The sequence below is a fragment of the Ctenopharyngodon idella genome, chromosome 14 (genome assembly GCF_019924925.1).
Source record: "Ctenopharyngodon idella isolate HZGC_01 chromosome 14, HZGC01, whole genome shotgun sequence".
NCBI classification, from domain to species: domain Eukaryota; kingdom Metazoa; phylum Chordata; class Actinopteri; order Cypriniformes; family Xenocyprididae; genus Ctenopharyngodon; species Ctenopharyngodon idella.
Window position 1 is genome coordinate 9,666,575 of NC_067233.1, and position 16,590 is coordinate 9,683,164.

At 37.0% G+C, this 16,590-nt stretch overlaps 1 long non-coding RNA gene across 2 annotated transcripts in view; it reads right to left on the bottom strand.

The window, feature by feature from the left end:
* LOC127494541 (uncharacterized) overlaps positions 1-16,590 on the bottom strand; it is a 38,205-nt gene that overhangs the window by 12,094 nt on the left and 9,521 nt on the right. Inside the window, exon 1 of one of the 2 annotated variants that reach the window (XR_007924901.1) lies at positions 8,933-10,729. The exons of the other annotated variant lie outside the window; for it this stretch is intronic. This is a non-coding gene — a long non-coding RNA (uncharacterized LOC127494541). Of the gene's footprint in view, positions 1-8,932; positions 10,730-16,590 lie in introns of those variants that run through there. 2 annotated transcript variants of the gene reach the window in all.

A 16,590-nucleotide genomic window follows, 5' to 3' on the forward strand; every position in this document is an offset into this window, starting at 1 on the left:
GGGAGACACATTTTTGTTCACTTTCAAACACTTCTGTCCTGATTTTTTTGAGGGGAGGGTCTATGGGTAGGTAAATCTATGGGCTTTCGATCTTAGATCTTTCGATCTAATGAACAAAATTAGCTTGCAACCTAAGACAACAGAAAAAAAACGCAGAGAGCATCAGCTTTCGTTTCTGCTCTGATAGCCACAAGACAATGCCGAACACCGTAAGCGCGTGTTAGAAATCAGGAATGGTGAGAAAACATTGTGCTTGATATGATTTTGTCTTTAAACCAGACTTGGGTCTTCAGCCGACAAAGTTTAAAGGGTTAGTTCATCCAAAAAAGAAAATTATCCTATGATTTACTCACACTCAAGCCGTCCTAGGTGTATATGACTATCTTCTTTCAGGTGAACACAACTGGAGATATATTTAAAAATATCCTGTCTCTTGGATGGGGGGCGCGATTTTGAAGCCCAAAAAAATGCATCCATCCATCAGAAAAATAATCCATACAGCTCCAGTAAAGTAAAAATCCATACGGCTTTTGCTTTATCCTCTGCGCTTCCGCGTTCGTCAATACATCATGAGTCGGGTCAGAGATTACTCTTTTGGCGTAAATCGATGTGCCGTCTGCCCGAAGCTAGTTATTATAGTTAATAAAGTTTTAAATATGGATATTTTTCTTACAAAAACTCATCGCTTCACTTCAGAAGGCCTTTTTTAATCCCCTGGAGCTGTATGGATTATTTTTATGATGGATGGATGCATTTTTTGGGCTTTGGGCTATAGTCATATATACCTTGGACGGCTTGGGGGTGAGTAAATCATGGGATAATTTTTATTTTTGGGTGAACTATCCCTTTAAATCCTGCCTGGCTAGCGCGCTTCCCATAATGTTTATGTGTTAGGTCAGTAGGCGGAGAGTAGGCGGTCTTTTGTGGTTGTTCGAACACATTCGACCACATGAGCTTCTACACTTCGAAAGCAATCTGGTCAAATGCGTTTTGACTACCTCTAGAAGTGGTCGAAAGTGGACAAGCTCAAAACGTTTTATACCCTGTTTACACCCGTATTTAGCGTCGTCCACTCGTGATCAGATTGATGGAAACATTTCTTAATACCAGGTGTAAACAGGGCCTAATGGTTCATTTTCAGGAATGAGTAGATAGTGAAAAGACTGACTTTGTTGTCTATGATTTAAGTATAAGTAGTTACAAAAGAGCTTTGACTTCAGGTGTTTTGAGTGTGTGAAGGGTACATTAACCTGACTGCCTGTCCTCGAAGTATAAAGCTAGTCCTGATACAATCAAACTAAGACAGCAAATCAGCCATTTGCATGGCAAATGCACCATAAAAATCCTACTTGAGGATTGGATAACAAGAACCAACCCACTTTGTTGGTCTGCGGCTGTAAAGCAATGTCAGACTCAAGTTTCTCTGACCATGAGAAAAAGCCCCAAATGCACCCATCCATGGCATCCCCCCACCCCTCAGTGCCTGCTGCTCCCTGGGGGGATCACCACCTCCTGACCTCCTCTACTAAAGGGTCAAAGGGAATTTAACACAAGGCTCCCACATTCCTCCAAGGTGATAATTGCTGTTGCTCTCTACAGGGGGCCATCAGGCAGTGGGTAAACAGGAGGAGCTTAAAAAACTCACCTACTCCCCTCCCCTCACACAGAATCTCGTGGATGACACACATGAATTATGGCATCAACCAACAGTGTGTCGACAGCGACACCAGCGCAGCGTATGTTTTTTACAGCCCTCGCAAGTGTGCAGCTGTTAGCCTCAGTGTAAACAGCAGACCCACTTCACACATTCAGTCAGACGTCTCCGAGCACCTCCTATGCTAATAAGATTTATTGAAAATTTCAAACTGAGCCCATAATAAAACAAAGCATCATGGCGGCTTAATTAGTCCTCTTCATCATCTATACCCCCCACTCTGCTGTCCCTAAAGGAAAAGACCTTGGAGGGAACTGATGGATGGACCGTGTCAGGGATGAGACCTCCCTCATTAATCCAAGGCTGAAGCACTGCTCCTCTCCTGCGGACGTGAGCCATGATAACATGCAGCTAAGGTCCCAAATTAACTTTTTGCCACAGCTGCCACTGGCAGGTGAATTAAGAAATGTTATCGAAGGCAGATATTTCTGATCGGCCATGGAAGTATGTATTATTATCATTTTAAAAATAAATTGTCATCCCTATAAAAATTAGATTAAATAATGTCTCTGGGGAACATTCCATATGAAAGCAATATTTCAAATATATTTAACCACATAGAGTTCTGCAGAAAGAAATTTGCACTCCTTCCTTGATAATACTCTGCAAGTAAATGTTCATGTTTTGTTTTATTAGTGTAATTTGAATAGTTTACATCCCTTACATAAACTTCAGCTTCACATTACTCTGAGCAACAATAAAAAAAAACTGTAGGGATGCACATATTAAAATTATGGCTGACCAATAAGCAGATAATTGTTTTCATGATATTGCTGATAAATTCCTGTTATTAAAATTCTTTCTTAGTTTCTTGAATTTCTTGAAGTGAATTTAGGCATCACAATGTTGATAAAGTATGAAATTATTATTATTAATTACAGTGTGAAAAATGGATGTTCATAACATTGTTATTAAATATATAATTAAAAAAAACTTTAAAGTCCCCCTGTGGTGAAAATCAGGTTTTTAATGTTGTTTATATTTCTATGTGGTGTTTTTTAATATGCATAAGACAAACCATGTGCAAATTCATAAGTCAGCACCATTGCTGAGTATTTTCTCCTTAAAACTGCAGTGAACCAAAGACAGTCTCAAAAACGCGGTTTGAAATCGCTGGTGTTTATGACGTCACAAATTACCATGTAACCAGTTACGTCAACACATGATCATCAACGAGTGGATCTCTAAGTTGGTGTTAGTGAGTGGGGGTGGGGCTAATTTGCATATTTATAGAATCACGTATACTAAATGAGGCAAGGGTGTAGAGTTACATTTAAGCTATTTTAAGGCATGAAGAATTTTTTTCAAGGAAAAAAGCTTTTAAATATGTCATTTTGTGATCACAGATGAGTTTTAAGGGATACAATTATTGACTACAGAGGAACTTTAAGTAAATGCTACAGCCAAGGTAATCTAAATGTAAAAAATTGTACATAAACAATTAAATATCCAAAACTGGATGAATTACTGATCATTCAAAAAAAAAAAAAAAAAAAAAAAAAAAAAAAATTGACATCCAATAGTAAATCCTGACCTAGTATCATCATATTTGATTGATTCCCCATTCAGAATGCCTAATTGTAAATACTTGCTGTAACTTCTCTTCTGCAGGGATTTAAATGATTATGATAAACAGCTATAGTTAAATAGCCTTCATTAAAAGTCTATTACTCAGACAAAATTGTTGAACTGTCAAAGAGCTGAACAAATGTACATTTCATTTTCATGTCACATATATTAGTGTCTTTCAACTCCAGGCCTTGGGACCCACCAGAATGTCTCGCTAATTAAAACATCTGATTCAGCTCATCAGCTTGTTAAATAGGGAGACATCCAAAACGTTCAAGGTGGGTCCTGAGGACTGGAGTTGAGAAGTTTTAATGCCATGCCAGCTTCCTTGCCTATTTTCATGGAGAGTAACAACCTCACTTCTCTCTGCGCAACCCCAAGTGACATGAAAACTATAAACTGTCTAAACAAAACTTCCAAGAATCATTTTACTTATGATAAATGTCCAACAAAATCATTCTGAAAAACAATATTCAACCATCCCTCCAGTACTGCATCCAAAAATCTCATAAATGGTTATAGACAGCAAAATCTGGTTAAGAACAGACTGCCTTTGGTGTTTGGTTAAGGCTATTACTTTTAAGGGGAAAGGAAGACATTTTCTTGTCTGCTCGACATTTCCTGGCCTGTGCCCACATGTGGTTTCCCCGAGCCACACAGTAAGGCTTTAGGGGTAATAAAAGCTGAGGTGGTGATTAAGGAGCAGGAATAATGGCCTCCACAAAACCTGGAATGCGTTTAACTGCCACGCCAACCGGGGAATCATTCAGGGCCCAGCTCCATTAATATCTGGCATTATTCAGCTTTTCCAGGGCAGATGCATTTTTGACTTATTAGGCTCTGCAAAAAACGGCCATTAGTGTAGCAGTCAAACAAATCCCTAACAGGGCATAAAAACAAAGATAAATTCGTAATTTCAGAAACTATATTGGACAGTATCAATGTACCGTTTCACTCAACACTTAACTATTCTACATTTTGGATAAAGCATTAATTCACCCAAAATGAAATTTCTGTCATTAATTACTCACCCTCATATCCACATCTGTAAGACCTTCGTTCATCTTCGGAACACAAATTAAGATATTTTTGATGAAATCTGAGAGGTTTTTTTTAATCCCCTATAGAAAGCAACATAATTACCACATTCAAGGTCCAGAAAAGTAGTAAAGACATCGTTAAAATAGTCAGATATACGTCAGAACGCCGACTCAGTATTGGCCGACGCTATTCGCGTGAGCAGCATAATGTGTGATGCTGATGCAGGAGCTGGCCAATAATGAGTCAGCATTCTGACGTAGAACACGGAAGCGCTGAACATAAACAGCGTAGGAGATTGACAGGGGAGAGAAGAAATTGTTGAATAAAGTTGTTTTTGTTTTGTTTATGCGCACAAAAAGTATTCTCGTCGCTTCATAACATTAAGGTTGAACCACTGTAGTCATGTTGACTATTTTAACAATGTCTTTACTACTTTTCTGACATTGAATGTGGTAATTACGTTGCTTTTTATGGAGGATAAAAAATAAAAACTCTTGGATTTCATCAAAAATATCTTAATTTGTGTTCTGAAGATGAACGAAGGTCTTACATGTTTGGAACGATATGAGGGTGAGTAATTAATGACAGAAATTTCATTTTTGGGTGAACTAACCCTTTACTAGGTTACAAATATGTACGATTTGATTTGTATGAAAATGAAGGTTTTTTTTGTTTTTATTTTTGTTTTAAAGCATGAAGGTTCACCCATAAACTTAAATGCCAATGGGCCGTAATCAGATCATACAAAAATGAACAAATGAGATTGTACAAATTAATATAAATTTGCCACCAAGTCACCAAAACATAAAATAGTTACGAATTGCCATAAGAACATTAGTTTCACTTGAAATCCACTTGAAATCACAGGTTGTTTCAAGCCATGCTTCCGTTATGCTTTGCTAACCTGCCTACTGATTTAACCTTGTTAAATTTTCTGAGACCTCTATAAATCCTGGATTAGGGAGGACAAATGTCACAGAGACTCTCACTCAAAGACATCCTCCATATGACTGTGTGCTCAGCACACCCAAACCCCATCACTTTCCTCATTACAGGCACTTCATGGCTCTTTAAGGCTCCAGGTTTTATCTGGGATTTCACATTTCTCCTCTCGCATTTGATATCCCCGGCCCAGTAACTTGCAATCAGGACCTGGTGCGGGGCTCTAGAGCTGCAGCGCTGCACCTTGATTTGTGCAAAGTACCAACGGTACAGCTAAGCCCTGATAATTACAGGTCAAAAATACACTCCTGACCTCCACCTACAGAACACACTGGCCTGAGTTAATGGTTAAAGTGTGGAAACAATGACGGGGTTTAGCATTTTATCTGCTTGTTCAGTTGTTCTACAATGTGCCAGGGTGAGGAGTCTATGTGAAACGGTCTGCGCTTCATATGTCTGTTGAGTGTGTCTAATTGAAGGTAAGCAAAAAAAACTTCAGAACGTTTCCAATAAATATCCTGTTCTTAATTTTAAACACCTGCCTATAAACCTCTAAGGAATGCTAAATAAAACCAAAGCTTTCAGAGAAAGCCTTCTGTCTGGCTCTCACACTAAGACAGCAGGATTTGTAATGGCTGTAACTAAGATTAAGCAGTTCAGGCTGGACCAGCTATGTAAAAAAAATATAACTGGACTGGTACATGCTTCACAGTAGGGATGTGCACTACTTTAGTACTTGTCTGCACTAACGAGTCAACAAGTAAGGCTCTGTCCCAAATGATTCCATAAGACTTAGTAGTGTCCACATTTTGGTGATTCCCAAAAAGGATGCATCAAGGGTGGATAGCAAACACAAAACATGAAGGGACACCAAGTGTGCATCAAGTGCAATTTGGAACAAGACCTAAAAACATTCTTCACATATTTTTAACGTAAATTTATTTTCCTTTGCATCTTTGCCTACCTTTAGCACCTATGAAAAAAGCTGACTGCTGGAGCCATAGCCTTGAGGACAGTTCTCCGACATGTGGAGCAGCAGTGTTGGCAACCCGGTTCAAGTCCCGGCTTTCTGTCATCTCTACACTGCTCATTGAAAGGCAAAAGTAACTTTAAAAAATGCAATAAGGATCACTTTTATGGTGGAAAGAAGCAGCGCTACAAGAAACTGAATTTAGACGGAAACCACAATGAAAAATAACTGAAATGCTAAAAAAGCGATAGCCTTTATAAACAGATGAGTCTTACTCAAAATGCCCATTCCTATTTCACAATACAGAAGACCAAAATTGGACTCTTGTTTTAATTTGACAAATTTGACAAAGAATTTCATGTACTACAAATGTTGTCAGAACCTAAATGAGAGCAATAAGATAAAAAGTAAGATAACAGCTCCAATCATGCTTTCTTTGTGTCAACCTTCCACACTCAATCACAAAACACACAGCAGACCTTGTGCACAGCAAAATAGGGCAGGAAAAGGGTCTTGAACTTGCTTTCAATTTTGACCCCCAGAAGGGGGGCGAGGGGTAACCTAGGGGCCGGAGACGGTTCTACTAGTCTGCAGCTCTGGTTTCGATTGCCCAAACTCCTGACGCCTTCCGCTGCTGCACCTGTCAGCCGTCAATAGACCCCCCGCCCGCACCCTTTCAGCATGGTGAATATATGGCCATGCTGAATGCCCCCACCCAGCTAATTACTAAGACCTCAAAGCCCTAGCTCTGCTGCACGCACATACGGTACCAACCAGCCTGCTCTGACCTCTGCATCTTACATACATACACTCACACACACGCGAACACACTCTCGGGAGGAGCACGGCTGATGGAAGCGCTATTGCGTGGCAGGAGATTAACAGAGCTGTCTACACGCAAGCATGAATAATACAGTTATCACTCCAGACAGACAGGCAACACAGACGGCAGGTTTAAACTGCAGCTCAACACTAAAGCCCTGCCTCTAAATAGACACTCACTGCAAGAAAAATGTGCATAGAGCAGATGTATATATTATATATATATATATATATATATATATATATATATATATGTATGTGTGAGTGTGTGTGTGTGTGTGTGTGTGTATGTATGTATGTATATTATATATCAAGATTAGTGGAGGCTGGGTCTAGTTGCCACAGGGCTACATCTACTGTTACTTTTGCAATTGCTCTTGTGTAAAACCATAAAATACACACACACAAAAAAAAAAAATAAATAAATTAAAAAAAAAAAAAAAAAAAAATAAAAATAAAAAAAATCACACTTAAGGCAAGAGCCAACTTGTACTAAAAGCATAATTTAACCAAAAGGTTTGTCACAAAGAAACTAAAGTAGTGACAGATTTTTTATTTAATTTATTTATTTATTTATTTTCATATTTTTGATGCACATCCGAGTGTAATGGCTTACTGGAAAAAGAAAATATACGTCACTAGAGATAAGTCTGCCATTTCCACCGGAAGATCAAGTTATGGCATTTTGATTAAAAATTACACTGTAAAAAATTGAACATAAATCACATGCATTGATTAATCAGTCAATTTAAGATCTATAACATGCATCTGCACAAAAGATATGGTGAATTTTTATTTCATAACTTTAAACAGTGTCCTTAAACATTCAAATAAATAACTGGGAAGTGTTGTGTTTTGTATAAAAACCTACAAATTATAACTTATGTTGGTAAACAGTTTGATATTTTTTGTGTTAGCTGTATGTTATAATTTTGTCATTTCATGAACAGTTTTCTGTTTTTTAATAATTGTTTTACTGTGTGCATTAAAGAAATACACTATATTAGTTTTAAAAGCAGGTTCCCATTATGCAATCTTACTCCATATAATATGACAACATGCACTCCTATAGGGACAAATGTGTGGAGAAAAAAAAAAAAAAAAAACTTTTTTGTTGGGTAGTAATTATGGAAATATATGTTTTATTTAATTTTATATAGTCAAGACTATAAGGTAATGTGCTCATACAAAAAAAATAATAATAATTGAGCAATGCAGTTAAAAAAGAAAATGGAAAAAATAGCCCTAGCCTTCTCTATTTAGATCCTAATATCTAACAACAATCTTAAAATTAACTCAGTGTTCATATCTAATGGCACAAAGCATATAATATGTGACACAACGCATATAATACATTATTATCAAGCAACATAATATAATAACGTGTACACCAGCGGGACAAACATTTCTGAGACACGTCACAGATAGACGTGTAATCCCAACAACAACAACAAAAACACATGACTATATACGCTTTGGCACCTGATTCGCTCTCGTCACAGTGATGCATAAGCTCAAACATGGATGCGCCTCATTAACACTTCATAGAGCAAAACGCTGCAGGTGTATCTCGCTACATAAAAAAGTGCGTTCACAATAAAATATGCTGTACACAATCATACCCACATATAACGACATTTCCAGCAACTGTCAACACTCCAGCATTTACTGTCTGTGGTGTTTGTCTTCTCTCTCTCTCTCCCCCAGACAGCTGCACCTGCGACAGCTTACCGGCTCTTTTACCCCCCTAACACAAATCCCTAACATGAACGCATATATTTTCTTGAAGACAATGTTACAGAACTATATATGCCCAGACTAAAGAGTGCGACACGTTATTTTTGCCCCGCGTGCAAACTGACATTGCTGCGTACCGGCGTCAGAGAGAAAGTGTCGTCTGCGCTTAACTTGCAGAGGATGAAAGTAATGGTTGAGAAGCGCTCACTCAGCTCAAGTCCTCAGCATCCACCTTCCAAAACTATAGAAACGTGCCTCGAAGCATCCAGTACAGAACAGGTTCAGGGCGTCCCACACCGTCCGCCCAGCGACATATTTTTAGTTTTGACCCGTTGATGTCATTTCCTGTATGAGTAGAGTACCACATACCTTGAGTCGTTTCAAAATCACTAATTGGACGTAATTTTTTTCAGCTCGCTTGACAGTACTGGTCTATAGGGTCACGCGAGCGGCCATTAAGGAGAAATTCGTAAACAAATCTGTCGGGTTTAGTGTTTTGACAAATTTAAAGTGATATTCAACATCCTGCTTCGCCGTCCGACGACTGCGGCGCATTTACTTTTATATAATCACAGATTGATCCAATCGCACACCTTAATGGAGTCACATGAGTTTATCCAACAGGAAATGTTTAATGTAAGTAATCTTTATCGAATATTCCTAAAGGCCTTTCTTAAATGTTTCCCCATTCATTCTGAATAAAGTTTGCTGACTATGGTGGGTTTTAAATCTGTACAAAATCTAATGAATATGTAAGAGACCGAGGAGTAGCCTATTACAGATTTTACTGTAAGTTTCTGTGAGTTTTTTTTTTGTTGTTGTTGTTTTTGGTTTGTTTGTATTTATTTATTTACCTAGCACTGCATTTCAAACTTTTACATTTTATTTCCATCTCTGTCTGCTACAAATTAAAGTAGTTGTGTAAATTAATGTCAACATAGAGGGTTGTTAAATTGAAAACTTATGTATGTTCTAAATTGTCATCCCTCATTTAATTTAATTTCATTTCAATCATTTAATTCAAAATGGTGTACATATATTTACATATACAGAGAGAGTAATTAAACAAATAATTGAATGAAACACCAAATTAATTACATATATATACAATGCATGAGTAGCCTATAGCCTATATAAAATGACTTTTTGTCTCATGCTTTTTGACCTGTAAGTTCTTTAAATGTTTACAGAGACTTACAACTTATACTGTCACCTTAGGTGGCAGGTAGTTTGATTAAACTGATTGTGAAGCAACTCCCAGGTCTCCTCCTATATACATTTAGTTTTGATTCATTGTTTCTTTAGCCAATGTATTTGAACAGAATAGAGACTACTGCAGTGTACATTTTCGAACTCAATAGTGTCAAGTGTTGATCAGGTGTTTTGATTTTGAGTGTTTGTAGGTGACATTGGCCTTGCCTAACATCTTGCCAATACCTCTTCTGAGTTACAAAAAGAAATACTACAGATTAGCTATCCCTGACTCATGCCCCCTCAACTGCTGGATCAGTAAAAGAGGGCCCCCTTTTTTTTCTTTTTTTCCCTTTGAGGTGAAAGGATTGTAAGAGTTTAGAACTGGACCCCTGCAAGGCACTCTCTTCTCGTCTTTTTACCTCTTAACCTGTAGACTCCGCAGCCTATGGAGCTGCTCTCCTTGAGCCAACATGCCATGATAGATGGTCACTGGTCTGCACATACAGCCCAATATTTCAATTTCCTGCCTAGGCAGAGGCATTTCAGAGTTTGAATAGAGTTCATAGGCACAGTGTGGTTCCTGCCGCTGCCCCTGACTCCCGCAGTGAAGACCCTAAGACCCAAACGTAGCACCGAGCACATTCCAAAGGCTCAGCAAAAGCAACCTGGGTCTCAATGAGTATGGAGTGGGCTGCTAGGCTACACCTAATACTGTTCAAAAAAACCTACACTACCAGTCAAAAATGTTGGACACTTGCCTACACATTTTTATTATTACTATTTTCCATAATTCTGAATAGTAATAAAGTCATCAAAACTGTGAAATTGTTTTATATCTTATTTTAGATTCTTCAAAGTCACCATTGTCTACTTTTTCTAGGTTGTCTCAACATATTCTTAATCAATGTAATGAGGCGTACCTGGTGTATTTTTCAACATTATTAATGTGGTTTACTTGTGTTTAGTTAAAACTATATTTTAAATAAAAAAATAAAGTTTTATTAAAAAATATGCATAATTTATATTTGCCTTTAGACATTTAAACATAAGCCTTTAGATCAAAAGGTTTTTTATAATCGCGAGGGAAAAAAATCTGTCACATGTATATGTTCATTGAATAAAGAAAGCACAAGACACCTGCCATTTTATCCTATTTGGGATGTTATTATTTTCCATACAAGATCTGGCCTCTGCTAATATTATCTAAATCACTATATTTCCTTTTTAGCTGCTTTCACTCATCTATAAAAAGATGGATTAGGATTTTTTAAAATTTAAAGTCAGTCACTCAGGATATTTGATAATACACCCAAATCCGATTTTCATACATATATGTGACATGACATATTTTATGCTTATAAAATAATTTTATGCTTATACAAAGCATATTTTTGCTTATTTAGCATAACATCTATATTTGATATTTTAAGTCACTGTTTATGATGATGCGCCTTTCTATTTTGTCAATAATCTACAGGATTAAGGTAGCAGAGTATTTGATCAGACAATTTAGATGTAAAGTGATAATGCAGCAAGCAGTCTGGCAGTAGCACAACCATGCTAACTCAACGAAAACTGCAAAAGATCAAAGGACGCTCTTACGTGTGAGTGAGAGAGTGACACGTTAGGCAACAAAGTTGAAAGAGAATTCCCTGCACAAAAGAAAGATATGCACTGTTGCTTTTCAAGGAAGCAATGCTTCACTTTGGAATCTTTTCCCTTCTGTATGGCGCTCTCTCCCAAAGCACACATGGCAAACATTCAGAAAGAGAGAGAAAAAGCAAAGCGAAAGACAAAAATACATACAAGAATGAAGGCATAGCTCACACTGTGATATTTGTCTCATTTTGACATTGTTATCTGGGTCAGTTATATTTATGAGTATCATGGTGTTTTAAGGAAACGTGATTATGTACGTTCATTTTAGGTGACAAAGGGAAGCTGATATCCAGTTTCTGGGTACAAGGAGGGGGGAATACGCATGTTTGCATGAACAGAAATTGTGTACATGCTACAAAATGACTGGATGCTTGTGTGACTGCACATTTTCTATCCCTCTAACTATGGATTTGTGATGGGGTGCTATGATTGGTTGTGGCTCATATAGCAAGCAGTGCACCCTAGTGGCATGAGAGGAAGACAGAAACGCACACACACAGTCAGAAAGCATATCCTAAATGCATTATCAGTGTAAAACATCAATAAATATTGTAGAATACCATTTTGTACAATTGAGATACACTGTCTTAATCCCATCTATGATTACAATCATGCAGACACATTCACACACTGAGTTGCTGCAGGCAGATGCTCATTCATTTCATTATTCCAGCATCACAACACCACGATATGGTGTATAATTGTGCTGTAATCATGTCTAAAAATAGCATGTATCCTCGTTCACCCCCCATATATGGGACATCATGCCTCTGTGATCAAAACAGAGGGTTTGTGAGCCCTCTAACCTTCAGATAACCCCGCCCCCATCCCCTCATTCAAACCAAATGGCACTAACAGCGACTTCAAAGTCAATAGGCTTCTGGCTATCAGTTCAGCTTCAACAACAAAAACAAAAAAAACAACAACTCTAGACTGTAGAATCATGGATAGAAAGCCGAAACGCAGACGGTGTATCTAGGTAGCCCCTCCTCTCCCAAATCAGCCTGCTGTCTCCCAAACAATCAGTACCTGTTCCTATCAAAAGCTACTTAAATACAACTAGATGAGCACCAGATTGAAGAATAAGAGGAAGACGGGTGGAATGAGTGGGATGGGATGGGGGGTGAAGATGGGTTTTAACTGGACGATGAGGATACAGAAAAGAAGGGGGGGGGGGGGTTTAGACTGTAGCAAGCCAGACTCCCTAAAGTAGGGTTTAGCCGAGGCCCACAGGCATAGGCAGCAGGCAGACTCCTTTTAGCTCGTGAAGTAGATTAATAATGAATTAAGGAATAAACCCTCCCCCCCACCCCAACATACACATCCCCAAAAAGACACGCGTGCTAATGCATTCATTATTTATAATGTGTATGCACGACTGGGGCAGGATGGCCACATCTGAGCCTGTGAGTGACAGAGAGAGATGAAGGGTGCACGATCACCCCCGGATGGAATTCCAAGGCTGGCGAGGAGACATCCGCCAATTGTGCAGCATCTCTGGGCTTTCCTGGGTTGGGGGGGCAGGGATGGAGTGGGCAGCCGAGTTGTCGGGGGGAGGGGTGGATTAAACAAATAAATACATGATAAGAAATGATCATGCTGGGGTAGAAGGGTTAAATGGAGACAAAGAGGCTAAAGGAACAAGCAGGGGGTTAGAGAGGGTTAGACTGACCCAGATTTACTGTCTGGACTACAGACCTTGTCATGCCATGCTTGTTTTTTCTAAATATAGTTGAAGATAACCTTGATATGTGTTCAATATCATTCAGACATGATCATTTGTACACATTAAAAACCCATATGTTTCTTGATGTCTGTATGAGAATATAAAGGAGACTGGCAGCACTTATAGAGCTATGCTCCCATGCAGAGTATGATAAGATAAGATAAAGGCAGTGCCTAGACTTCCACAGAGCCTTTTGCCATCAATATTCGCATAGATATGGAGAGATCTGGCATGCAGACATCCATCATCTCCATAGATACCTGTGGGTCTTCAAATAACCGGAGGCAGCCGGTTTAATCTGACAAAATGTCTTGACAAATCAGGAGAATCTCGCAAAAGATAAGCTTTAAAAGAAATCTAGAATGGGTGCTTGAAAAAGTAATGACTGGTGGCTGGTCTTCTAGTCAAATAGATCTAATTACAATTCACATTAATTTTTTTTTTTTTTTTTTTTTACATTAGTCACTTATTGGACTTTTAATGCACATAATATTGTTGCATGATACATACACTACCAGTCAAAAGTTTGGAAACATTACTATTTTTAATGTTTTTGAACAAAGTCTCTTATGCTCATTAAGGCTGCATTTATTTCATAATAAATACAGAAAAAAACAATAATATTGTGAAATATTATTACAATTTAAAATTATGGTTTTCTATTTTAATATACTTTAAAATATAATTTATTTCTGTGATGCAAAGCTGAATTTCCAGCATCATTACTCCAGTCTTCAGTGTCACATGATCCTTCAGAAATTATTCTAATATGCTGATTTGATATTCAGTTATTATCAATGTTGAAAACAGTTGTGTTGCTTAATATTTTTTTGGAACCTGTGATACTTTTTTCAGGATTCATTGATGAATAAAGGTCAAAAAGAACAGCATTTATTCAAAATATAAATCTTTTCTAACAATATAAACCTTTATTATCACTTTTTATCAATTTAACACATCCGTGCTGAATAAAAGTATTAATTTCTTTCAAAAAAAAGAAAGAAAAAAAATTACTGACCCCAAACTTTTGAACGATAGTGTATATTGTTGCAAAAGATTTCTATTTTAAATAAATGCTGATATTTTTTAACTTTTTATTCATCAAAGAATCCTGAAAAAGTATCACAAGTTATAAAATAATATTAAGCAGCACAACTGTTTCCAACATTGATAATAAATCAGCATATTACAATGATTTCTGAAGGATCATATGACACTGAAGACTGGAGTAATGATGCTGACAATTCAGCTTTGCATCACAGAAATAAATTATATTTTAAAGTATATTAAAATAGAAAACCATAATTCTAAATTGTGATAATATTTCACAATATTATTGTTTTTTCTGTATTTATTATGAAATAAATGCAGCCTTAATGAGCATAAGAGACTTCGTTCAAAAACATTAAAAATAGTAATGTTTCCAAACTTTTGACTGGTAGTGTATGCATCTGCTAGTGTTGTAATTTAACTGATTAAATTGTGTTTGTTTGTTAACTGAACTGTTATCTTATTTCACTATGATTAAACAGGAAAGTGACAGGGAAAGAAAAAGTTTATGACAAGTACAGGAAAAACCACAGTCAGCTTTTAATTTACAGTAGCTTAATAATGCAGTTCTCCGAAGTTACCACCTGAGGCCAGACCTCACATGAGGACGGCGTTGTGCAAACATTGCAACATTTGCTTCACACAAGGTGTGCCACTAAAATCTTTTATACCCAATTTTACCACACAGGAACATCCATAAACTTTGGAAGTGTGTCAAAATAACACAAGAGATTGGATTTTCCACTGTTCAAAGACAAAATTGGCCCTGCATCGTCCCTGGTCCTCTCTCTCTCTCTCTCTTTTTTTTATAACAAATACAACAACATCCTTATTATGTGTGTGACTATAACAGTGTGCACCATCTTGTTAGCTTGTAAATGCTAAGCCTATCTGAAAGTGCAAGAGAGGTGTTTTGTAATCTTCACTTTCTGCTTAGACTGCTGGACTTCTAATCAAGACCAGAACACGCTGCTCCTCTTTCACACGTATTGCAACTGTGTTTACAAAAACTCTGCCAGAAACTCTGTGAAAAATGATACTCAATGTTTTTCTTTCTTGTATCTTTTTTATTTTTCAATGGATTAATAAACTGTGGAAGTCATTTTCCACCTTAGAGTAAGAAGTAAAAAAAATTACTTGTGAGATAAAGATTTAGTGACATTTTGAGATATAAAATCACATTGTGGAATATAAAGTCTCATTTACAAAAACAAAGTCACATTTGCAGTATATAAACACATACTATGAGACATAAAGTCAATTGTGAGATATAAAGTCGCATGTAGGAGAAACTAAGTCACATTTGCAGGATATAAAATCATAATTGTGAGATATAAAGTCACAATTGTGAGAAATAATGTCATAATTGTGAGTTTATAAAGTCGCAGTTTTACTCTGGTGTGAAACAGGTTTTCATAATAAAAAAAATCTAACATAACAGTGATCATTAATGAAGTGTACAGACATAATTCAGTTGTTGTAATAAATTACAGTTCAATCAGTCCTGCAGCTTTGGTTAGGATGAGCGTAAACCCATTTAATCCCTCAGGTCACAATAGTGACCATAAAGAAAGTTTTCATTTATGAAGCTCTAAAAATGTTACTGACTGGTGTTTTAGTGCATTTCCTGCAAATATGGAAAAAATAAAGGGTCTCAATTAAACGTGTGCAGTTTCACGTCATAGTTAGTGCAAATTGTCACATGACCAGAGCAGTTTAATTCTTGTTTGCACCATCAGTAGATGATGGCTGCATCAAAGTTCCAAAACAAAAGGTTAGTAAAGTATGTTAACATGAAGATATGACAAAGATTTTTGGTACACATTATCTTTAAGGTGTCTAGTATTAATATATGAATTCACAATTATTCAGTTTTGTTGAGTGTGGTCATAGAATGAGTAAACATGTTGATGGCAACAATAGTGACCAGGTGGGATAATACAGAGTGAACTATTCAATTGCAGTTGTTAGGGAAGGTTGCACTAAAATGACAAAGTTACATTGAATATTGCAATTAAAAGTTCAAATGTTACAGATAAGTTATAGTATTGATGTTTTAAATACTGGTTACACTAATATAACTATATTATTATATGTGTTACAATAAAGTAGCATTTTTGAAATACATTGATGGTTGTATTTTTTTGTTTTCTATCTCAGTATTTC